Raw genomic sequence first — 25209 nt, forward strand, 5'->3', positions numbered from 1 at the left:
GTACAAATGTAACAAAAATAAAATAGATACTATTGGATATTCTACATGGAATGTTGCTACTATTGGAGATTCTACATGGAATGTTGCTATTCCACTAGCAACATTCCATGTAGAAGCCTGCGCGGCCACATTGGTGATCTGCAAGGGCTGACTTCTACATGGAATGTTGCTAGTGGAATAGCAACATTCTGTGTAGAATCTCAAATAGTAGCAACAGTGGAGGAGTGGCCTAGTGGTTAGGGTGGTGGACTTTGGTCCTGGGGAACTGAGTTTGATTCCCACTTCAGGCACAGTCAGCTCCTTGTGACTCTGGGCAAGTCACTTAACCCTCCATTGCCCCATGTAAGCCGCATTGAGCCTGCCATGATTGGGAAAGTGTGGGGTACAAATGTAACAAAAAAAAAAACCTGGAGTGTTCCAGATTTATTTATACATTACAGATTTAGAAGTCCTCAACTAGTGAATGTAGTACTGGAGCATCCAACATTGCACCAGGCTTCTTGTCTGCTCCTCAGTGACAACAATTGTAATTAGGGCTGGGAAAGAAAAGAGAAGGTGAATTTGGGCATAAAAGTGTATAAACTATAGAGCTGCATTTTGATTAAAATTTTAATCCCAATTAAAGGTATGTTATAGAAACATAGTAAGTGATGGCAGATGAAGACCTGAAGTGTCAATCCAGTCTGCCCAATGGTCACATTCATTATCAATTCAAGATTAAAATCAACAAGGAACAATGAATGTAACATAGTAGATGACGGCAGAAAAAAAAGACCTGCACGGTCCATCCAGTCTGCCCAACAAGATAAACGCATATGTGCTACTTTTTGTGTGTACCTTACCTTGATTTGTATCTGCCATTTTCAGGGCACAGACCGTAGAAGTCTGCCCAGCACTAGCCCCGCCACCCAACCACCAGCTCCGCCTCCCACCACCGGCTCTGCCACCCAATCTCGGTTAAGCTTCTGAGGATCCATTCCTTCTGAACAGGATTCCTTTATGTTTATCCCAAGCATGTTTGAATTCCGTTACCGTTTTCATCTCCACCACCTCCCGCGGGAGGGCATTCCAAGTATCCACCACTCTCTCTGTGAAAAAATACTTCCTGACATTTTTCTTGAGTCTGCCCTCCGTCAATCTCATTTCATGTCCTCTAGTTCTACCGCCTTCCCATCTCCGGAAAAGGTTCATTAGCAGATTAATATCTTTCAAATATTTGAACGTCTGTATCATATCACCCCTGTTTCTCCTTTCCTCCAGGGTATACATGTTCAGGTCAGCAAGTCTCTCCTCATATGTCTTGTAACACAAATCCCATACCATTCTTGTAGCTTTTCTTTGCACTGCTTCAATTCTTTTTACATCCTTAGCAAGATACGGCCTCCAGAACTGAACACAATACTCCAGGTGGGGCCTCACCAACGACTTATACAGGGGCATCACACTCCCTTTCTTCTGCTGGTCACACCTCTCTCTATACAGCCTAACAACCTTCTAGCTACGGCCACCGCCTTGTCACACTGTTTCGTCGCCTTCAGATCCTCAGATCCTTAGACACCCCAAGATCCCTCTCCCCGTTCGTACATATCAGACTCTCACCGCCTAACACATACGTCTCCTATGGATTTCTGCTCCCTAAGTACATCACTTTGCATTTCTTCACATTGAATTTTAATTGTCAAACCTTAGACCATTCTTCTAGCTTCTGCAGATCCTTTTTCATGTTTTTCACTCCCTCCCAGGTGTCCACTCTGTTACAAATCTTAGTATCATCCGCAAAAAGGCAAACTTTACCTTCTAACCCTTCGGCAATGTCACTCACAAATATATTGAACAGAATCGGCCCCAGCACCGATCCCTGAGGCACTCCACTTAGTACGTTTATGATACTGCATTGTAAAATTGGATTCATACAACAAATTACTTTCTTATGCATTATTCTTTGTTCTTTATCCTATACTGTTTATTGTAGCTACATTGAACTGAAACTTGTTTGGGATAATGTAGGATATAAATGCCATAAACAAACAAACAATCAAATAAATAAATAAAGTATAAGGTAGTCTAGATATATAGTGGAGGAGTGGCCTAGTGGTTAGGGTGGTGGACTTTGGTCCTGAGGAACTGAATTCAATTCCCGGCACAGGCAGCTCCTTGTGACTCTGGGCAAGTCACTTAACCCTCCATTGCCTGCCGCATTGAGCCTGCCATGAGTGGGAAAGCGCAGGGTACAAATGTAACAAAAATAAAATAGATACTATTGGAGATTCTACATGGAATGTTGCTACTATTGGAGATTCTACATGGAATGTTGCTATTCCACTAGCAACATTCCATGTAGAAGGCTGCGCAGGCTTCTGTTTCTGTGAGTCTGACATCCTGCACATACATGCAGGACGTCAGACTCACAGAAGCAGAAGCCTGCGCGGCCACATTGGTGATCTGCAAGGGCCGACTTCTACATGGAATGTTGCTAGTGGAATAGCAACATTCCATGTAGAATCTCAAATAGTAGCAACAGTGGAGGAGTGGCCTAGTGGTTAGGGTGGTGGACTTTGGTCCTCAGGAACTGAATTCAATTCCCGGCACAGGCAGCTCCTTGTGACTCTGGGCAAGTCACTTAACCCTCCATTGCCTGCCGCATTGAGCCTGCCATGAGTCAGAAAGCGCAGGGTACAAATGTAACTAAATAAATTAATTTTCAACCACTCAATTAAAGAGAAGAAAATTAATTTTTCATGAACTCAGAAAAGCCATTTTTTCATGTCAGAAGCTTTTATTTTTGAAGTAGGCTTGAATTCTACAGTACCTCTTCCCCCCCCCCCCCCCCCCCCCCCCCCCCCCCCCGCCCACTGCAGTTAAAATTATGGAGGCTGTTTTACAGCACAGGTTCTTATATCTGTAGTAAATAGCAGGATGGGTTAAGTAGGGAGAGAGAAATAAGTGCGAGTTCTTTCATCTCAGAGAGCTTGTGATGCAGACCCTGCGTACGTCCAGTAGCGCTATAGAAATGATAAGTAGTAGTCGTGATATGATATCAGGTTGCCGATATTTGCCTTTTAAGAGCAGAGGGAAGAGAGCGGGAGGGGAGGCTGTGTTAAAATGTATAGTTTAAAATATCAATATCATAAATCTAAATTTTGATTTAATGTTTCTCCGTCTAAATCAGTCAGTCATATGGGCTATACTAAAATAAGGACCATTGGCCTCAGGTTACTAGGATATGTTTTTTAATTCACTTCTTCCACCGCTTTAGCTATCTGATCCACTTTAACAACCAGCGATGTTACTGGAATAGACTTCCCGAGTCTGTACATCTAGCCCCATCTTTGGCCGTATTCAAATCCAGGCTAAAAGCCCACCTCTTTAACGCTGCTTTTGACTCCTAACCACTACTCACTTGCCCTGTACCCTTTTATCCCCACCTCTTTAATTCCCTTACCTCTTAGTTGTTCTGTCTGTTTGCCTGTCCTATTTAGATTGTGAGCTTTTTGAGCAGGGACGCACAGGCTTCTGTTTCTGTGAGTCTGACGTCCTGCACGTACGTGCAGGACGTCAGACTCACAGAAACAGAAGCCTGCGCGGCCGCGTTGCTGATCTGCAAGGGCAGGCTTCTAGATGGAATGTTGCTAGTGGAGGAGTAGCCTAGTGGTTAGTGCAGTGGAACATGGGATGTTGTTACTATTTGAGATTCTGGAATGTTGCTATTACTTGAGATTCTACATGGAATGTTGCTACTATTGGAGATTCTGTTGCTACTATTTGAGATTCTACATGGAATGTTGCTATTCCACTAGCAACATTCCATTTTTAGATTGTGAGCTCTTTGAGCAGGGACTGTCTTTTCGTGTATGGTGTACAGCGCTGCGTATGCCTTGTAACGCTATAGAAGTGATAAGTAGTAGTAGTAGTAGTAGTTTTACTGTCCACTGTGAATCCTAGGTATTAGCTCTGTTTAATGTTTCATGGAGGTAGATTGTTAAAGGGTCATCTTTTTGACTTCAGTTTTTGTTCTGGCTTCTTAAATTTCTGCATATTGGCAAGTTGTTAATCAATTCTATCAGAAGCTTTTTTTTTTTTTTTAAAGGAGATGTGAAAGATCTGATAGTGATGGCCAAAGGTTTATTTCATGTTAGGTTTCCTCATCACCCCTATGTGCTCATTCAAACTTTGTAACTGACATGTGGTCAACGTTACTGTATATTGCACACTGCAAAGATATACTCCACAGTTAAGAAGCAGCCGAATAGCAGAGGTTCATCTGATGCTTTTCATCCAGTTCCATATTTTAGTTCACCTTCTGGAAATAAAGCACCTTTGAAGACTTTATATTGTAAATACTGATGACCAGCTGGCTATCTACTGCAACCTACTCCTCACTGGCCTCCCACTCAGCCATCTATTTATTTATTGCATTTGTATCCCACATTATCCCACCTTTTTGCAGGCTCAATGTCCCCCCTTCAGTCCATTCAGAACTCTGCTGCACCTCTTATCTTCCGCCTGGACCGATATACTCATATCACCCCTCTCCTCAAGTCACTTCACTGGCTTCCGATCAGGTACCGCATACAGTTCAAGCTTCTCCTACTAACCTACAAATGCACTCGATCTGCAGCCCCTCCTTACCTCTCTACCCTCATCTCCCCTTACGTTCCTACCCGTAACCTCCGCTCTCAAGACAAATCCCTCCTTTCAGTACCCTTCTCCACCACCGCCAACTCCAGGCTCCGCCCTTTCTGCCTCGCCTCACCCCATGCATGGAACAAACTCCCTGAGCCCATACGCCAGGCCCCCTTCCTGCCCATCTTCAAATCATTGCTCAAAGCCCACCTCTTCAATGTCGCCTTTGGCACCTAACCACCACACCTCTACTCAAGAAATCTAGACTGCATCAACTTGACATTTCGTCCTTTAGATTGTAAGCTCCTTGAGCAGGGACCGTCCTTCTTTGTTGATTTGTACAGCACTGCGTAACCCTAGTAGCGCTCTAGAAATGTTAAGTAGTAGTAGTAGTAGTAGTAGTAGTATCTACACATAGTAGTTATAAAATAGACAGTTAAAACACCTGACATTACGTTAGATGCACCATGACAATTTTCAGTGAGTTATACCTCTAGAAATATATATAACCTAGTAACATAGTAACATAGTAGATGAAGGCAGATAAAGACCAGTATGGTCCATCTAGTCAGCCCAATAAGACAAACTCATAGCTTAAGGTATGATGCGATACTACATATAAATACATGACTTTGATTTGTCCATGCCTTGCTCTCTAACTGCTGAGACTGTCATCGAAGCCCCACTCCAGCCCATCCAAATCAGTCCAGCCATGACCAGGGCACAGACTGTAGACATTTGCCCAGCACTGGCTTTGCTTCCCAATTACGGGAGTTACCATCTAAGCACCACCAGTGGCGTAGCTACGTGGGGCCACGGAGGCCTGGGCCCCTGTAGATTTGGCCCTTGACCCCCATACCGATGACCCTCTCGACCCCCCCTCCCGCAGCCAACACACCGTCACCTACCTTTGCTGGCGGGGGACCCCCAACCCCCGCCAGCCGAGGCCCTCTTCTTCCTTCATTCTGTTTCTGAGTCTGACGTCCTGTTCGTTGTACGTCAGACTCAGAGAAACAGAGAGACTCAGAGAAACAGAATGAAGCCTTGCAGATATCAAGGCTTCATTCTGTTTCTGTTTTGTTCTGTTTCTGAGTTTGACATCCTGCACGTACAACATGCAGGACGTCAGACTCAGAAACAGAATGAAGGAAGAAGAGGACCTCGGCTGGTGGGGGTTGGGGTCCCCCGCCAGCAAAGGTAGGCGATGGCGGTGGCGGGGGAGGGTTGGCGGTGGGAGGGGGGTCGAGAGGGTCGTCGGCGGGGGGGCGGGGGTCAAAGTTGTTGGTGGTGGCGGCGGCGGAGGAGGGCTCGGCGTTTGCGGCGGGGGGGGGGGGCTAAAATGTGCCTCCTCACCTTGGTCTCTGGACCCCCCTCCCGCCGAAGTCTGGCTACGCCCCTGACACCACTAAGTTTGTTTGATTCCATTCTTGACATACGGGATTCCTTTGTGTTTATCCCACGCATTTTTGAGCTCTGTTACCATTTTCATCTCCAGCACCTCCTGCGGCAGGGCTTTCCAGGTATCTACCACCCTCCCAATTAAAAAGTATTTCCTGACATTATTCCTGAGTCGGCCTCCCTGCAAATTTATGTCCCCTAGTTCTACCACCTTCCCATCTCTGGAAAAGGTTTGTTTGTATATTAATACCTTTCAAAATTTGAATGTCTGTATCATATCACCCCTGTCTCTCCTCTCCTTTCCTTCAGGGTGTACATCTTCAGGTCATCAAGTCTCTTCTCATACATCTTGTGATGCAAATCCCATACCATTTTCTTCACTTTTCTCTGAACCGCTTCAAGTCTTTTTATGTCCTTAGCAAGATATGGCCTCCAAAACTGAACACAATACTCCAAGAGGGGCCCCAACAACGACTTGTACAGGGGCATCAACACCTCCTTTTTTCTGCCATTTACTCACCACAACAATTACATTAGGCAAATACATAAGTACATAAGTGTTGCCATACTGGGACAGTTCGAAGGTCCATCAAGCCCAGTATCCTGTTTCCAACAGTGGCCAATCCAGGTCACAAGTACCTGGCAAGATCCCAAAACAGTACAATACATTTTATGTTTCTTATCTCAGAAAAAAGCAGTGGATTTTCCCAAGTCCATTTTAATAATGGCTTATGGACTTTTCTTTTAGGAAGCTATACAAACCTTTTTTTAAAACCCTGCTAAGCTAACTGCATTTACCATATTCTCTGGCAATGAATTCCAGAGTTTAATTACATGTTGAGTGAAGAAATATTTTCTCCAATTCGTTTTAAATTTACAGTTCTACTTTGTAGCTTCATTGCTTGCCCCCTAGTCCTAGTATTTTTGGAATGAGTAAACAAGTGATTCACGTCTATCCATTCCACCCAGTATTTTATATAACTCTATCGTATCTCACCTCAGCTGGCTTTTCGCCAAGCTGAAGATTCCAAGCCGTTTCAGCCTTTCCTCATAGGGAAGTCATCCCATCCCCTTTATCGTGTTCGTCGCCCTTCTCTGTACCTTTTCTAATTCCAATTACAATAGGATTGTAGGGGCAATTATATAACTGGGTGCCACAAATTAGGTGCCTAGATGCAGCGCAATGAGCATAGAAACATAGAAACATGATGGCAGAAAAAGGCCATATGACCCATCCAGTCTGCCCATCCTCTGTAACCCCCAATTCTACATGCTCCTAAGTGATCTCACATGCTTATCCCATGCCTTTTTAAACTCTGGAACAGTCCTCGACTCCACCACCTCCACCGGGAGGCCATTCCACGCCTCCACCACCCTTTATATGAAATAATACTTCCTTAGGTTACTCCTAAGCCTATTCTCTCTTAACTTTGTCATATCCCCCTCATTCCAGAGCTCTCCTTCATTTAAAAAAGGCTCTCTTCCTGTACGTAAATGCCCTTGAGATATTTAAACATTTCTATCATGTCTCCTCTCTCCCTCCTCTCTTCCAGCATATACATGTTAAGGTTCATAAGCCTGTCCCTATAATTTTTGCATTCAAGACCGCTTACTAACTTCATAGCCGCCCTCTGGACCGACTCCATCCTGTTTATATCTTTCTGTAGGTGCAGTCTCCAGAACTGCACGCAGTACTCCAAATGAGGCCTCACCAGAGACTTATACAACGGCACTATCACCTCCTTTTTCCTGATGGTCATGCCTCTCTTTATGCACCCAAGCATCCTTCTGGCTTTGGCCGTCACTTTTTCTACCTTCTTGAAAGCTTTAAGGTCATCAGACACAATCTCCCCCAAGTCCTGCTCTGCCATCGCACACTGAAGCACTTCATCCCCTATACTGTACCGTTCCCTCTGATTTTTGCAACCCAAATGCATGACCCTGCATTTTTTGGGATTAAACCTTAGTTGTCAAATATCGGTCCATTCCTCTAGCTTCGCTAGGTCCTTCCTCATGTCATTCACACCTTCCAGGGTGTCCACCCTGTTGCAGAGTTTAGTATCATCCGTAAAGAGACAAACTTTACCAGACAGCCCTTCCGCAATATCGCTCACGAAGACTTTAAAAAGAGCCAGCCCTAGGACCGATCCCTGTGGTACTCTACTGACGACATCCTTTTCTTCAGAGCAAGCTCCATTTACCACTACGCTCTGTCTCCTACCATTCAACCAATTTTTAACCCAATCAGTTACTCTAGGTCCCATACCGAGGACGCTCAATTTATTTATCAGTCGCCTGTGCGGAACCATGTCAAAGGCTTTGCTGAAATCCAGTAATTCTATAATGATATCTGGGCACCGAGATTCTGGTATGGAACACTAGCGTGTCGGCATCTAAGCGCCTTCGTTTAGGTGTGCCCAACTTACACTGTCATCAGTAGGAGGTGTAAATGCGCACCTAAATTAGCACTTTAGTGTGTAATTCAACGTATTCTGTAAAGTTATGCATGTAAATGGGACCCCTCCCACCTATGCTTCGCCCACATTCTGCCCATATGCATGCCCCTTCGCATTTATGCGCTACGTGAATTGTGCGCCAAAATTATAGACTAGCGCTGAATGCGCACGTAATATTTATGCATATAAGTGCTAGTGTGCTATAATTTTAGCACGCAAATGCCGTTTACATGTAGGCACTAAAGTTATAAAATGAGGGGGGCTGATTCTACAAAATGGGTGCTCACATTTATGTGCCAGTTACACTGTCTTATGTGGGTTCCGCGTAAGCTGTGGTGGCCACTACTTCCATAATTAGCCCCAGCTATTCAGGGGCCCCGTTACTAAGGCACGTAAGCACCTATGCAGCTTATTTTTGAAAGTGATGGGCGCCCATATTTCGACCCAAATCGGGAGATGGGCGCCTATCTCGCAAAGGCGCCCAAATTGGTATAATCGAAAGCCGATTTTGGGCGCCTGCAACTGCACTCCGTCGTGGAAACGGCCGAAGTTGATGGGGGCGTGTTGGAGGCGTGGTGAAGGCGGGACTGGGGCGTGTTTATCGGCCGAGCACAGATGGGCGCCTTCGGCCGATAATCGAAAAAAAACGGGTGTTTTTAGCGAGAATTTAAGTCACTTTTTTGGACCCTTTTTTTTTCCACGAACAAGTCCCAAAAAGTGCCCTAAATGACCAGATGACCACCGGAGGCAATCGGGGATGACCACCCCTGACTCCTCCAGTGGTCACTAACCCCCTCCCACCAAAAAAAAAAGCCAACTTTAACAACTTTTTTCCAGCCTGTATGCCAGCCTCAATTGCCATACCCAGCTCCATCATAGCAGTATGCAGGTCCCTGGAGCAGTTGTTAGTGGGTGCAGTGGACTTCAGGCAGGTGGACCCAGGCCCACTCCCCCCTACCTGTTACACTTGTGGTGGTTAATGTTGAACCCTCCAAAACTCCCCAAAATCCACTGTACCCACATGTAGGTGCCCCCCTTCACCCCTTAGGGCTATGGTAATGGTGTAGACTTGTGGGCGGTGGGTTTTGGGGGGGATTTGAGGGGCTCAGCACACAAGGGAAGGGTGCTCTGCACCTGGCAGCTATTTCAATGTGTTTTTTTAATTTGTAAAAGTGCACCCTAGGGTGCCCGGTTGGTGTCCTGGCATGTGAGGGGGACCAGTGCACTACGAATCCTGGCCCCTCCCACGACACAATGCCTTGGATTTGTTTGTTTTTGAGCTGGGCGCCTTCGGTTTCCATTATCGCTGAAAACCGATCACGCCCAGCTCAAAAACGCCCAAATCCTAGGCTTTTCCCCCGCATAACCCGTATTATGGAAAAAAAGATGAGCGCCCATCTTTTTTTGAAAATACGGTTTGTCCCGCCCCTTCCCATGGTCGCCCACGGAGATGGGCACCCACGGAGATGGGCACCCACTTTCGATTATGCCCCTCTGTGTGTCCAATGCATGTCAAATTGGAACTACCGCCTGGCTACTGCGTTCCCTGGTAATTCTATTTTTGATGCATGTCCAAAACACGCGATAGAAAATATTCTATATACCTGACATTAATTTAGGCGTGGCTTATAGAATACGCTTAGGCAGAAATTTGTTTGGCATGGATTTTTTTTAGGCGCCTGCATATAGAATCTAGGTCTTAGTGCGCAGCAATGGCGAGACTAGCGCAGAATGCTTTAGCGCATCCTATGTTAACTCATTTTGTGCACACTGAAGGGCAGGGGCATAGTTATGGGGGCCTGGGCCCCTGCAAATTTTATCCGGGCCCCTGGTTTGGCTGGCGGGGGGTCCCCAACCCCCGCCAGCCGAAGCCTTCTTCAGCGCCAGTCTCCGGCGCAGCCGTGTTCGCTGCCCTGCTCTTCTTTCTTCTTGCTCCTCCTGTGCATGCTGACGCTCCTTTACGTGAAACTGAGAAGGAGCGTCAGAGTGCACAGGAGGAGCAACAAGAAAGAAGAGCAGGGCAGCGAACGCAGCTGCGCCGGAGACCGGCACTGAAGAAGGCTTTGGCTGGCGGGGGTTGGGGACCCCCTCCAGCAAAGGTATTTGTTTGTGAGGGGAAGCGGCAAGGAGGCGAGGCGGTGCGGGGGGCGAGGCGTGGCGGTGGGGGCGGCACTCAAAATGTGCCCCCATCATTGGGCTCTGGCCCCCTCCCACCGTGAGGTCTGGCTATGCCCCTTCTAAAGGACCCTTTTTAGTAAGCTGCAGCAAAAGGAGGCCTGCGGTAGTATCAGCATGTGTTTTTGACATGCGCTAAGGTCCCCTTTTACCGCAGTGGGTAAAAGGCTGTCTTTTTTTTTTTTCGAAAGAAATGGCCGTGGGTTAAGGGAGCCACTTACCACATGGCAATTTGGGGGGGGGGGAGTGAAATGACGGTAGGGTCTCCTGCGCTAACGCAGTGGTAACGGAGCAGCACGCAGCACTGCCTGAGTTCCACCAGGTAAACCCTGGTGCTACAAAAATGGAAGATATTTTTGTAGTGCTGGGGTGTGAACCAGGGGCGTATCTGCGTGGGGCCACAGGGGCCTGGGCCCCCGCAGATTTCGCCCTGGACCCCCCTACCACCGACCCTCTCCACCTCCCGCCCGCCCGCCACCAACCCATCGCCGATCTTTGCTGGCGGGGGACCCCAAGCCCCCGCCAGCTGAAGTCCTCTCTTCCGTGCAGGATGCAAGTTGCAATGCTTCCTGTTCTTCTGAGTCTGACGTCCTGCACGTACAACGTGCAGGACGTCAGACTCAGAATTTGGAACTCAGTCTGACGTCCTGTGCGTTGTACGTGCAGGACGTCAGACTCAGAAGAACAGGAAGCATTGCAACTTGCAGCCTGCATGGAAGAGAGGACCTCGGCTGGTGGGGGGTTGGGGTCCCCCGCCAGCAAAGGTAAGTGACAGCAGCGGGGGAGGGTTGGCGGCGGCGGGAGGGTGTGGAGAGTGTCATTGGTGGCGAGGGGGGGTCTGGCAGTGGCGAGGGGGTCCGGAAATGGCGGGAGGGGGGATCGGTGGCACCGGGGGGGGGGCCTAAAATGTGCCCCCTCCCTCTGGCTCTGGCCCCCCCTACCGCCAGAGTCCAGATACGCCCCTGGTGTGAACTGCCCAGTAGTGCCAACCCTTTAGTAAAAGGGTCCCTAAGTGTTAGGGCTTAACGCCCTTTAATAGGCCCTTATCTCCCCTATGTCTGTATTTCATATTAATCACACCCATCTTCCTGGGATCTGCCCTGGGCATTATGTCAGGATGGTGTGTGGTACCCGGAGACAGGGGCGTAGCCAGACCTCTGCGGGAGGGGGGGCCAGAGCCTGAGGTGGGGGGGCACTGTTTAGCTACCTCCCCCCGCCACCAACCCCTCTGCCACTTTGGACCCCCCCCACAACCACAAACCCCCCCTGCTGCCACCGCCACCGCTGCCACCGCCACCGCAAAAACCCTCCCCCGTCGCCGCCAGGTACTTTGTTTGCTGGCAGGGCCCCCAACCCCCGCCAGCCAAAGAGTCTTCTTCAGCACCGGTTGACTCTGCCATCTTCGCTGTGTGATGATCTGTTTCAAACTCCTGACGTCCTGCACAGTGCACATCCTGTATGTAGCCCCACGCAGGACGTAAGGCGTCAGAAACAGATTATCACACAACGAAGGCTCTGGAGTCGACCGGCGCTGAAGACTCTTTGGCTGGCGGGGGCTGGGGACCCCTGCCAGCAAACAAGGTACCTGATGCGGCGGTGGGGCGGGCGGCAGTGGCGGCAGCGGGGTCAAATGTAGAGGGGGCCAGGGCTTAATCTGTGGGGGGCCCATGCCCCCGTGGCCCCACCTAGCTACACCCCTGCCCGGAGAATGAAGACCTCTGTCAAGCAGAGCAGTGGAGCTAGGCATGAGGTGGAGGTGATGATGTCTGACTTTAAAAAAGGGGGGGGGGGTGGGGAATGGGAGGGAGGTGGAATCACGAACCCCAGGAAGGTTGATGCCTGCTGTCAGTGCTGTCATTTGAACAATGCTAATGGATTTCACATCACTGCAGTGTAAACTTTGCAGCATCCTGGTCACCAAACAGACCCAGATCAACCAGGAAGGAGGGTTAAATTAAAAAAAAAAAAAAAAAAGGACAGTTCTCCACCCTCTTCATTTACATCCTCAAATTTGGGTAATAAATAGTGGACAAGTTTTTGCTCTTGCTGTACATTTTAATCACATGAAAAGTGAGAACAAAAGAGACAGCAAGAGAGAGCTAGAAACAGGTGATCATGTCGGGTGAGTTATTTCTATTAATCCTGTATAGTTACAGATACAGTTTCTGCACTATAATTCTTCTGTGTTCCATATGAAAGTGAAGGTTGAATAAAAAGAGACATGCAGAGTTTATAAGAATTTATTTATTTATTTATTTATTTATGTATTTGTTGCATTTATATCCCACATTTTCCCACCTATTTGCAGGCTCAATATGGCTTACATAGTACCGTGATGGCGATCGCCAATTCCGGTATAAAATATAGAATAATGACTGCAAATATTTAATGCAACTAGTGGTATATTTGCTATACTCTGTGGAAAAGATAAAAAGCTGAAACAAATTATAAAAATAATATGTAACACCATTTTTTTCCATTTTGGCCTTATTGATTTTTAAAAAATTAATGGAAAAAAAAGTTTTTGAGAAATAGCTTTCCCTGAGGAGGCTTTAAATCTGAAATAATTGACAGACAAAGGGGCCCTTTTATTAAGCCACGTAGGAGCTTTTGTGCACCCAACATGTGCCAAATTGGAGTTACTGCCCAGTTACCGCGTGGCCCTTGCGGTAATTTTGGCGTGCGTCCGCTACGCCCGTCTGAAAAATATTTGTTATTGTCTGTGGCAGCTACGCGCGTCAAGTGGCATTTGACGCACGTAGACCATTACCGCCCGGTTACCGCGTGAGACCTTACCACTAGGTCAATGACTGGCGGTAAGGTCTCAGACCCCAAAATGGAGGCGCGACAATTTTCATTTTGCCGCACGTCCATTTTCGGCAAAAAAGGGCAGTTTTTTGTAGGTGCGCTAAAAAATAATTCTGCGCATGCCCAAAACACACGTCTACCCTACCACAGGCCAGTTTTCAGCGCACCTTAGTAAAAGGACCCCTAAGTGTATTCTGCAATGCGCTGCACCTTAATTATAATGCATGGATCCACAAAGGGGTATGGCTATGGGAGCTGAAATGGGAGTTCAAAAAAGTTTCATGCACTGTTATATAATATGCCCCTCCGTGCCGAAATCTATGTGCTGGCATTTATGCCATGTTTTCCTTGGTGTAAATGGATGTGTGCAGATTTAGGCGCAGGAATAGCACCTAAGAGTATTCAATATACCACGCATAAATTTAGGTGTGGCTTATAGAATACGCCTAGGCGGAAACACCAGGGAATATAGTCTTGAAGAGCAACTTACACTAATACATATATTGCCCTAAAGCTCACTCAGAACTCTCTCTCACTCCACATTCATTACAGCACCCAGAAACTCTCATCAAACTTGCTGGATAAATTTTAACATTAAGCTATTCAATTCAGTTCAAATAATCACTTACTATAATATATCAGAATGATTAAATATTTTGACACCCACCAGACAGGACTTAACAAAGATCTGGGTTTTCTAGCCCATTGTAAACCATAAAAATGTACTACTCTGTCACCCTCCTGTCTCCATGCATATCTCCCTGTCCCTCATCTACCGACTCTTCCTGTCTCTCACTTATCCACCCCCATTCTGTTAGACTGTCACTGAAATGCTTTGATGTTTCACTTATATATACTGTCATCTACCAACACTTGCTTATTTCCGATCTGACGGCAACCTTCGAAAGCTAATCAAGAAATGTATTATGTCCAATAAAAAAGGTATCATCTTATTTTCCTTTCCATGTTTTATTTTATTATTTTTGTTACATTTGTACCCCGCACTTTCCCACTCATGGCAGGCTCAATGCGGCTTACATGGGGCAATGGAGGGTTAAGTGACTTGCCCAGAGTCACAAGGAGCTGCCTGTGCCTGAAGTGGGAATTGAACTCAGTTCCTCAGGACCAAAGTCCACCACCCTAACCACTAGGCCACTCCTCCACTGTTGCTACTATTTGAGATTCTACATGGAATGTTGCTATTCCACTAGCAACATTCCATGTAGAAGTCGGCCCTTGCAGATCACCAATGTGGCCGCGCAGGCTTCTGCGTACGTGCAGGACGTCAGACTCACAGAAACAGAAGCCTGCGCAGCCTTCTACATGGAATGTTGCTAGTGGAATAGCAACATTCCATGTAGAATCTCCAATAGTATCTATTTTATTTTTGTTACATTTGTACCCTGCGCTTTCCCACTCAATGCGGCTTACATGGGGCAATGGAGGGTTAAGTGACTTGCCCAGAGTCACAAGGAGCTGCCTGTGCAGGGAATCGAACTCAGTTCCTCAGTTCCCCAGGACCAAAGTCCACCACCCTAACCACTAGGCCACTCCTCCACTCCACTATTTCTATGTCGATTCCGATATATTATAATAAGTGATTATTTGAACTGAATTGAATAGCTTAATGTCAAAATGTATCCAGCAAGTTTGATGAGAGTTTCTGGGTGCTGTAATGAATGTGGAGTGAGAGAGAGAGTTCTGAGTGAGCTTTAGGGCAATATATGTATTAGTGTATGTTGATATAATAAAACGGTCAAACAAATGTAAAGAAATATCTGGAGTACAGATTTTTAGGTGCCATAAATAGAATCTAGTCCTAAATGTAATGGCCTGCACTGTGACATAAATTAAGTGGCCCTTTTGCTATGCGACAGAAGTTTGACGATCGCTATGCACCAATCCCACGTTAAAAAATAGGTTTTATATTTTAGCGTGGGGGGAAAATAAAGCAGGGGCGTAGCCAGACAACAGATTTTGGGTGGGCTTAGGCAAGAAGTGGGTGGGCACCGTGTTCTTCCCTCCCCCCCCCCCAACCACCACCCCAAAAATATCTCAGCTGGTGGAAAAATGCTTCTTTCCACCTTGGCAGTCCGCAGCAGCATGCGCAGGTGCCGGTATCGTGGAGAGTAGCGTTTTCATTACCATCAGGAGAAAGTCTTCAGCTGGCCGAGCTTGGGATCCCACAACTACCACTAAACGTGTGCTACTGTTGGGTGGGCCTGAGCCCTGAATGGGTGGGCCCTGGCCCACCCAGGCCCACCTGTGGCTACGCCACTGATATAAAGGTTGTTCAGGATATTTCTAATTTTTGGGGAGTATATATTTGTAGTAGTCTAAGGGGCCATTTTACCAAGCTGCGGGTAAAAGGGCCGTGAGCTGGCAGCGGGGGCCGTCTTTCCCACATGCCAGGGCCCTTTTTACCACAGCGGATAAAACAATTCCCCAGCAGACATGGCCATGCGGTAAGAGAACTCTTACCGCATGGCCAGGCAACCGGGAGCCTTTGCTGCCACCCATTGAGGTGGCGATAAGGACTTCGGCGCTAACCCGGTGGTAACCGGACAGCGTGCGGTGATGCCTGATTACCGTCGGGTTACTGCTGTGCAAGCCATTTCTGGGGGTTTTCTTTTACCACAATTGAAAAGCATCTGTAGAATTTTAATCACACGTATCAAATAAACCTCTACACTAATCTTCTGTATCAGAAGGATTGCCAGAAAAACATTCATAGAAAGTGGAGAAAAAAAGACCTCAGTCAAAAAATGACCCTAGAAAAGCAGACGGAAGGATGTGCGGTGAACGTTTTCATTAGGCAGTTTTCAAAGTGAAAGCATGTGCACACCTTCACTTTGGAAGCTGGCGCAAAATCCATGGGTGAGGGAAAGGGAAATGGGACTTGATATACCGCCTTTCTGTGGTTTTTGCAACTACATTCAAAGCGGTTTACATATATTCAGGTACTTATTTTGTTTCAGGGGCAATGGAGGGTTAAGTGACTTGCCCAGAGTCACAAGGAGCTGCGGTGGGAATTGAACGCAGTTCCCCAGGATCAAAGTCTGCTGCACTAACCACTAGGCTACTCCTTCACTAGCAGCATTCCATGTAGAATCTCCAATAGTAGCAACAGAGTCTCAACATTCTAAGTAGAATCTTCAAACAGTAGCAACATTCCAGAATCTCAAATAGTTGCAACAGCAACATTCCATGTAGAATCTCAAATAGGGAAAGGGAAATGGGACTTGATATACCGCCTTTCTGAGGTTTTTTTTTTGCAATTACATTCAAAGCTGTTTACATATATTCAGGTACTTGTTTTGCACCAGGGGCAATGGAGGGTTAAGTGACTTGCCCAGAGTCACAAGGAGCTGCAGTGGGAATCGAACTCAGTTCCCCACTGGTTTTGCAGTGAAGTGGGCAATAGGAAAACTTTCCCCATAAGGTATTTCCCTGCAGTTTGAATTACCTAAGGTGAAACATTGCTTTTTTTAAATTGTAAATATATAGTTCTTAGTGCATAATGGTCAGAGGTTTTCTTAATACCACTTATTTTACAGCCCCAAGACCGACTGGTATAAATTTACAAATACCATTGAACAGAAGAGCACACCACACGGAGAAGTATATCAGCAATGACTTGATAGTGAGGAGAGGAAAATCCTTCAGCATTGTACTAGACTTCAGTAGACCTCTAATTCCAAATCAAATCCACTTTACTGTGCAGACAGGTAATTATCACACTCAGCTCACAGACAAACAGTGCACCTATCAATTGTGTGTGTGGAGGGGGAGTACCAAAATTTGCCCCACCCTCTGCTCTCCATCCCCGTCTTCACCTTTGCCCTGCTCTCCGTGTTCCCCTTTCCCCCAAGTATCTGAGCTGTTGGGGATCCTCAAGCCCTGTGAACAAAAGAGGTCCTCCGCCAGCAGCCTGGCACTCGGCAGCTCTTTCCATTGCCTGTGACCATGCTGCCCCCCTCTGTCAAGTCAGCTTTCATGCATGCATGAAAACCGGGTATATACCCAGGCTGGGCTTGTGGCTACAGTGGCAGGCACATGAAAAGTGCTGCTGAGTCCTAGGCCAGCACTGGAGGACAGTGGAGGACCTTTTCTGCTGTAGTGTGTGGCATCTCCGCCAGTCATAGCAGTAGAGAGTGCCACAATTTGTTTTTGAGGGGAGGGGGGGGGGGGAGGGCTGAACCCAAAGTGTGGGGAGGCAGGTCTCCCTGGCACCCTCCCTCATGGCTATGCCATCGACACTCATTTCTTAAAAAAAACTCTTTATTCATCTGTTTCGATAAGAAACAAAGGGATCCTTTTACAAAGGTGTGCTGAAAAATGGCCTTAAGCTGGCTAAGTGCTAATATTCAGCTCAAGGTAGTCGGCTACCACTGGCCACTGGTTGGAAAACAGGATACTGGGCTAGACGGACCATTGGTCTGACCCAGTATGGCTACTCTTATGTTCTTATGCTCCATTTGACATTCTTTCTTACCTTTCAAAGGACCAAGCCCTTCAGAAGCTACAAGGACAAAGGCTGTGTTTCCCATTTCCCGCTCTACGATTTCTGGTTCGTGGAACGCTGTCTGTGAAACAGGTGCTTCCAGATCTCTGAAGATTGACATCACCAGCCCAGTCACTGCTGTTATTGGCCCTTACAGGCTGAGCTACCAGATCTCCTCCAAGCGCTATAACAGGTCGCACAATCTGGCGAATATTATTGTGCTCTTTAACCCTTGGGCTCCAGGTACATCAGAAACAAACTTCTCTGTTCGTCAAATACTTAAAACCATGCGAAATAGGTCTGCATGTCCTTGTACCAAAGGCTATTTAGAGCATTTGAGAAATGTCTGTTTCGCATGACTGCAAATGACAGGCAGGAGGGCATTTCTTTTCTGCTTTCACTGTTAAACATCTCAGGCATCAACTTAAAATTTGACATTTACTCCCTTGTTCTATAATAATGAGCGCTAGGGCCGGTCTTAGGCAGAGGCAACAGGGGCGGTCGCACAGGGCCCCACACTCCTAGGGGCCCCACATCTCTGGCATGTCTGTTCTCCTGTCTCGGAACACCTCCCTGCTCCGTACCTTAATGTGCATCCACATTTCAGTAGAGAGCATCAAGCAGAGGCAGCGATTTTCATATCCCGTCAGCTGCCGAGCCCAGATCCTCCTTGCTGCTGCGTCCCGCCCCCTTTTGATGTCACTTCCTGCTTCCGCAAGGGCAGGATGCAGCAGCGAGAAAGATCTGGGCTGGGCAGCTGACTGGATATGAAAATCACTGCTGCTATCTGCCACTCTCTACTGAAACGTGCTGGATGCACATCAAGGTACGGGGTGAGGTGGGGTTCCGAGAGCTCTAAACCTCCTTTTAAACTCTGATAAATTATGGCTTATGGTGGCGGGCGGGGGGAGGGGGCAAGAGGCCCCACTGAACTGGTCTGCGCAGGGCCCCACAATTGCTAAGACCGGCCCTGATGAGCGCCTAAATATAAGCGCCATTTATGCAGTCAAATGATGGAAGACTAAAACTGATGCACATGAATGTCACCGATTCACACACAAATGCTAGTTGGGAGCTAAGGGGTGAATTCTATATACGGCGCCAAAACAAAATCAGTAATCTATAAGCTAGACCCAGATTTCCTATGCATTTGACTTAGATACTGTGGAGAATAAACCTTTTCTAGAATATTTTGGACCTTCTAGTCTTCTTGGAACTTTTTTCAGTCTTCCACTCTTTGATGTTCTAGCTCTCCACCTCTAACCAATAATTCACTCAGGGGTGTAGCTATCATTGAGTGAGCCCAGTAAAATGCCCAGAGCTGCCTGAAATTGCCCCTTACTGGAAGTCCAACATCCCTCCCTCTCCTCCTCCTTGCTCTCAGGTCTGGCTTCTCTCTGGCTTCTTCTCCCCTTGCCTGTCCTCCAAATGCTGCAGTGGTGAAAACTGGATGACTCTGGCTGGCAGAGACTTTCCTCTGTGGCGTCCTGCCCACAGGAAGTTGCATCGGAGGAATGACCTGCTGTAGTATTTGGAAGACTGATGGGGGGGGGGGGGGGGGGAGATGGAGAGATGCGAGAGAGAGAGAGAGAGAGAAAGAGAGAGACTGGATTGGGGGGGAGAGAACCTGGACCAATGGAGTGAGGGAAACAGATGTCAGAATGGGGGCACAGGAGGAAGGGAAGAGAGAGGAGAGAAGCTGGGCATGGGGAGGGACAGGAACACAAAATAGATACTGGCTAGGAGGGAGCATAGGGACAGGGACACAGAGAGGAGACACTGGACAGAATGGATAGGGACAAGTAGGAAAGATAGATAGTGGACAGAGAGAGAGAGAAGAACTATCAAAAGGACAGGAGACCCTGGAAAGAGTTAAGAAAAAAAACAGAGAAAAGCAGAAGAGCGACACTAGGACCAAAACAATACCCAGACAACAAAGATAGAAAAAAAAATTTTTTTCTGAATGTATTAATTATAATATGTCTGGTTTACAGACAAGTGGGCTAACCCTCAATTTTGCTGATTTGTGCCTTTTGGATCTAGTGCATCAAGCCATTGACATTTACTTGATATGTTAAAAGCTGCAAAAAAAAATGGGCTTACCCACTTGGCCATGATACCATCCATATCAAGTAAATATCGATGGCTTGATGCACTAGATCCAAGAAGCCACAAATCAGCAAAATTGAGGGTTAGCCCACTTTTCTGTAAGACTATCCAGCTTTGAGAAATGTGCATCCTCCTCCTCCCCCTTCCTGGTCTCCACTAACTTTGAAGTGATAGTGTTATGGGGGGGGGGGGGGGGGGGGGCCTATCTCAATTTTTCTGCCCAGAACTTATTGAGTCCTAGCTATACCATTGAAGTCATTCTATTGAAAGCATGTAGGTATCTAGTCCCCATGCTCACTCACATTCTATTACTGCCCCCACGCACACAGCTAGGTCCCTGCATGTTACCTCTGGAGAGGTGAAATGTGTATGTGTGGCGAGAAGGAGGGGAAGCGATGTCGGGAAGAGAAGTAAATTGGGAAGAGAGGGGGTTCATAATAGGGGGTATAGAGTGGAGGAGTAGGTTAATGGTTAGTGCAGTGGGCTGAGACTCTGCAGAACTGGGTTCAGTTCTCAATGTGGTGCTTTGTGACTTGGGGCAGTCACCTAACCCTCCGTGGCTCCAGGTATTGAAATTTAGTGGGTCTTTTACAAAGTGTTGGTAAGCCCAACACGGGCATACCGAACGCTAAATCGGGTCTATCGCCGGCCCAACACGGCCACTGGCGGTAGTCTTGCCTCGAGAGTGTGCCATTTCCAGGGGGGAAAAAGAAAACCCCTGAAAATGGCAAGTGAGGTGGCAACCCGGCGCTGCCCAGTTACCGCTGTGTTACTGCGGGAGCCCTTACCGCCACCTAAGTGCGTGGAGGTAAGGGCTCCCCGCTGCATAGCCACGCGGTAAGAGCTCTCTGCGGTAGAAAGGGCCCTGGCACATGGGAAAAATGACCCTCGCTGCTAATGCTTGGTAAAAGGTCCCGTAGCTTGATAAAAGGACACCTTAGTTTGTTAGCCTACTAGGGGCATAAAAAATACCTGTATATAATGAATGTAAATCACTTTGGTGGCACCACAGAAAGGCAGTATATCAAATCCATTACTCTTTATCTTTCAGAGCGGAGGAATAGCCTAATGTTAATGCAGTGGGCTGAAAACCCGGGGAGCTGGGTTCAGTTCCCTCTGCAGCTCCTTGTGACTCTGAACAAGTCACTTAACCCTTCATTGTCCCAGGTAGAAACACTTAGATTATCAGCCCACTAGGGACAGAAAACGTACTTGCATATAATAAATATACACTGCTTGATTGTACTATAGAAAGGGAGTTATATGAAGACCCGTTACCCACAAAGGTATGTTTGCCTAGGGCCCAATGTAGAGTTAATTTAGCCCTGACTGCAGGGTCCATTTTATGCAATGGGACATTGTTACTATAAATACTAAGAAATGAAATGAAATGTGTTAATGGTGTTAGTGCATGGCAACATAATGGCAAACATTCGTAATGCTAGCCCAAAAGCTTCCATCTTAATACTAATCGTTATGGACTCAGAATCATATACTAGTAAAAGAGGCCCATTTCCAACAGAAAGGAAACGGGCGCTAGCAAGGTTTCAGGGCCCCCTCCCTCCCTCCGTCCTCCTAGTTGCAGGCCCCCTCCCCTCTGAGTTCCATGCCCCTCCCTCTCCTCTCCCCTCCCCCTCCTTCTCCCCCCTCCTCCTCTCCTCCCCTCATCCCCCTTCCCTCCTCCTCACCCATCCTCCTCCTCTCACCCCCTCCTCCTCCTCCCCTCCTCACCCCCTCCTCCTCCCCTCACCCCTCCTCCTCTTCCTCCTCCTCCTTCTCACCCCTCCTTCTCCTCCCCTCACCCCTCCCCTCCTCTTCCCTCACCCCCTCCTCATCCACTCACCCCCTCCTCCGTTCCTTCCCCCTCACCCCCTCCTCCTCCTCCTCCCCCTCACCCCCTCACCACTCCTCCTCCCTCCCCCTCCCTCCTCTTCCCACTCTCTCATCTCAGGACCCCCTCCCCAGTCCGACGGCCCCACTCTCGTCCGGGTTCCAGGCCCCCCTCTCCTCCAATTTCCGCGCTCCCCCTCTCCTCCGATTTCCGCCACTCAGCACCTCCCTCCCTCTCTCTCTGTGGCCTCCGAGTGCAAGGAGGACGTGTGCAGATGCCCCAGCCCTTTGTAAGTGCCGGCTGTTGTTTAAAACATTTTACCTCCTGCTCCGCCGGCAACAGTGAAGTCCAGCACGCACGGTCGCCGCTTCACACTGCCTTTGCTTTCGCTTCTGTTTCAGCTGTTCCTCTGGGCCCGCCGTTCCGCAAACAAAAAATGAGGGCGGGACCAGAGGAACAGCTGAAACAGAAGCGAAAGCAAAGGCAGTGTGAAGCGGCGACCGTGCGTGCTGGACTTCACTGTTGCCGGCGGAGCAGGAGGTAAAATGTTTTAAACAACAGCCGGCACTTACAAAGGGCTGGGGCATCTGCACACGTCCTCCTTGCACTCGGAGGCCACAGAGAGAGAGGAAGGGAGGCGCTGGGCGGCGGAAATCGGAGGAGAGGGGGGGCATGGAACTCAGACGGGAGTGGGGCCATTGGACTGGAGTGGGCCCTTGGAACTCAGACGGACGGGAGTGGAAGGAGGGAGGGAGGTAGGGGGTCATGGAACTCGGGGGGGGGGGGCGATTGTTTACTCACCTCCGGTGACTGTTGCTGGGTTCCCTTCCCGCTCATTTCCCATCGGTCCGCCCTGTGATGTCATCCCCAGGGCGGATCAATGGGAACTGTGTTATGAACCCAGGCATCCAGACAGAAGTGCAAATTATTATATAGGATAAGTCAGATGTAATGGTTCTTCTGACTGGAGGAATGGGGGTATATTTTGTTTTTTAAGGTGATGACGTCTACATGGCCGATGCTGCTCTTAAGCAGGAGTATGTTCTGAATGACTTTGGAATACTCTACGGAGGAAATAAAGACTATATTACACAGCATCCCTGGAACTATGGTCAGGTAAGCAGAAAATGAAGATATAGGGGGTCTTTTCCTAAGGCGCACTCACGTTTTTAGCGCATGCTAAAAATAGGCATGCACCAAACGTTAGAGATGACCGTAGGAATACATGTCAATTAAGGAGTCATTCTCTGTTGTAAAACGACTATATTTGCTGAAGAACACACGTCCGTCAGTGCTCGACTTTTTTTCTTTTAGAAATAAGACTAACATAAGAAAGGAGAAACAGGGGTGATATGATACAGACGTTCAAATATTTGAAAAGTATTAATCCGCAAACGAACCTTTTCCGGAGGTGCGAAGGCGGTAGAACGAGAGGACATGAAATGAGATTGAAGGGGGGCAGACTCAAGAAAAATGTCAGGAAGCATTTTTTCACGAAGAGAGTAGTGGATGCTTGGAATGCTCTCCCGCGGGAGGTGGTGGAAATGAAAACGGTAACAGAATTCAAACACGCGTGGGATAAACATAAAGGAATCCTGTTCAGAAGGAATGGATCCTAAGGAGCTTAGCCAAGATTGGGTGGCAGAGCCAGTGGCGGGAGGCGGGGATAGTGCTGGGCAGACTTATACGGTCTGTGCCCTGAAAAAGACAGGTACAAATCAAGGTAAGGTATACACAAAAAGTAGCACATATGAGTTTATCTTGTTGGGCAGACTGGATGGACCATGCAGGTCTTTTTCTGCCGTCATTTACTATGTTACTATGTAAGTGTTTTTGGAATAAACAATGAATAAAAGTTATTTGCAGTAAGAAACTGAAACAAATATACAAAACAACAAATATATGTTTTAAACTAAGGATTAAAATTTAATAAAAATGGATTAAAAATTTTTTAAAAATATACTATGAGGTTTTAAGACCAACGATGATCACCACAACCCCAGTGAAAGACGCTAGAACTTAAGTCAGCGTTCGGGTGTATTGAGGGCTTTTCCTCGTGTTAGTAAGATTAGTAATATATATCTTGCATCAATACTGGACTCTTCAACATTTTTGTCTCCCTGGACTAGCACGACATAATTTATAAGTATACACTGGTGTGTGAATGTCAGACAAAGAGGCGTAGCTACGTGGGGCCAGGGGGCCTGGGCCCCCCTAGATTTGGCCCTGGACCCCCTGCTGAAAACCCTCTTGACCCCCCTTCCCACCGCCAACCCTCCCCCGCCATCGCCGTGGGCTACCTTTGCTGGCGCAGGACCCCAATCCCCGCCAGTCGAGGTCCTCTTCTTCCTGCGAAGGCGTCGTTCTGTTTCTGATGTCCTGCACGTTGTACGTGCAGGACGTCAGACTCACAGAAACAGAACGAAGCCTTGCACCGGAAGAAGAGGGCCTAGCTGGCTGATCTGCAAGGCTCCGTTCTGTTTCTGTGAGTCTGAAACAGAACGAAGCCTTCACGGGAAGAAGAGGACCTCAGCTGGCGGGGATTGGGGTCCCCCGCCAGCAAAGGTAGGTGGTGGGGGAGGGTTGGTGGTGGGAGGGGGGTCGTCAAGTTGGTGGTGGTGGTGGTGGTGGCTGTGGCGGCGGAGGGAGGGGGGTCGGTAATGACTGGGGGGGGGGGGGTCGGCGGCACCGGGGGGGAGGGCTAAAATGTGCCCCCTCACCTCGGGCTCTGGACCCCCCTCCCGCCGAAGTCTGGCTACGCCCCCGTTATGAAGCCATCTGCAGTTGTGATGTGTTTCTACATTTGTTTCTTTATGTGTTAAATGTCATTTGCTTTGTGCATTACAGTTTGAGGAGGACATTCTGAAAATCTCCCTTGAGATGCTTAATCGGAGTAAAAACTACCAAATGAACAGAGCCAAGGATGTTTCCTCCAGATATGATCCCATATATGTGGGGAGGGTTTGCAGTGCAATGGTGAGTAATCTTTCCATTAATGATATAAACAGCAAAAGAATGTTGTACACTGCAAGACAGAAAGGAATTCAGAAGGACCCACCATAAAAGTCCAAATTCAACATTGATGTCCCAGTTCTATATGCCTTTCCATGTGTTATTTGATTTTTATTTATGTTTTAATTTTTGTATGACTGCCATTCGAGTCAGGGGTGTAGCCAGACAGCAGATTTTGGGTGGGCCTAGGCAAGAAGTGGGTGGGCACCAAATGTTCTCTCCCCCACCCCCACACCAAAAAAATATATCAGCTGGTGGGAAAATGCTTCTCTCCAGTCTCCAACTTGGTAGTA

At 47.7% G+C, this 25209-nt stretch overlaps 1 pseudogene; it reads left to right on the forward strand.

Moving 5' to 3' along the window:
* Positions 1 to 12716: 12716 nt before the first annotated feature.
* LOC115476549 overlaps positions 12717 to 25209 on the forward strand; it is a 38943-nt pseudogene continuing 26450 nt past the window's right edge.

This window comes from Microcaecilia unicolor, chromosome 8 (assembly GCF_901765095.1).
Source record: "Microcaecilia unicolor chromosome 8, aMicUni1.1, whole genome shotgun sequence".
Classification (NCBI taxonomy): Eukaryota; Metazoa; Chordata; class Amphibia; order Gymnophiona; family Siphonopidae; genus Microcaecilia; species Microcaecilia unicolor.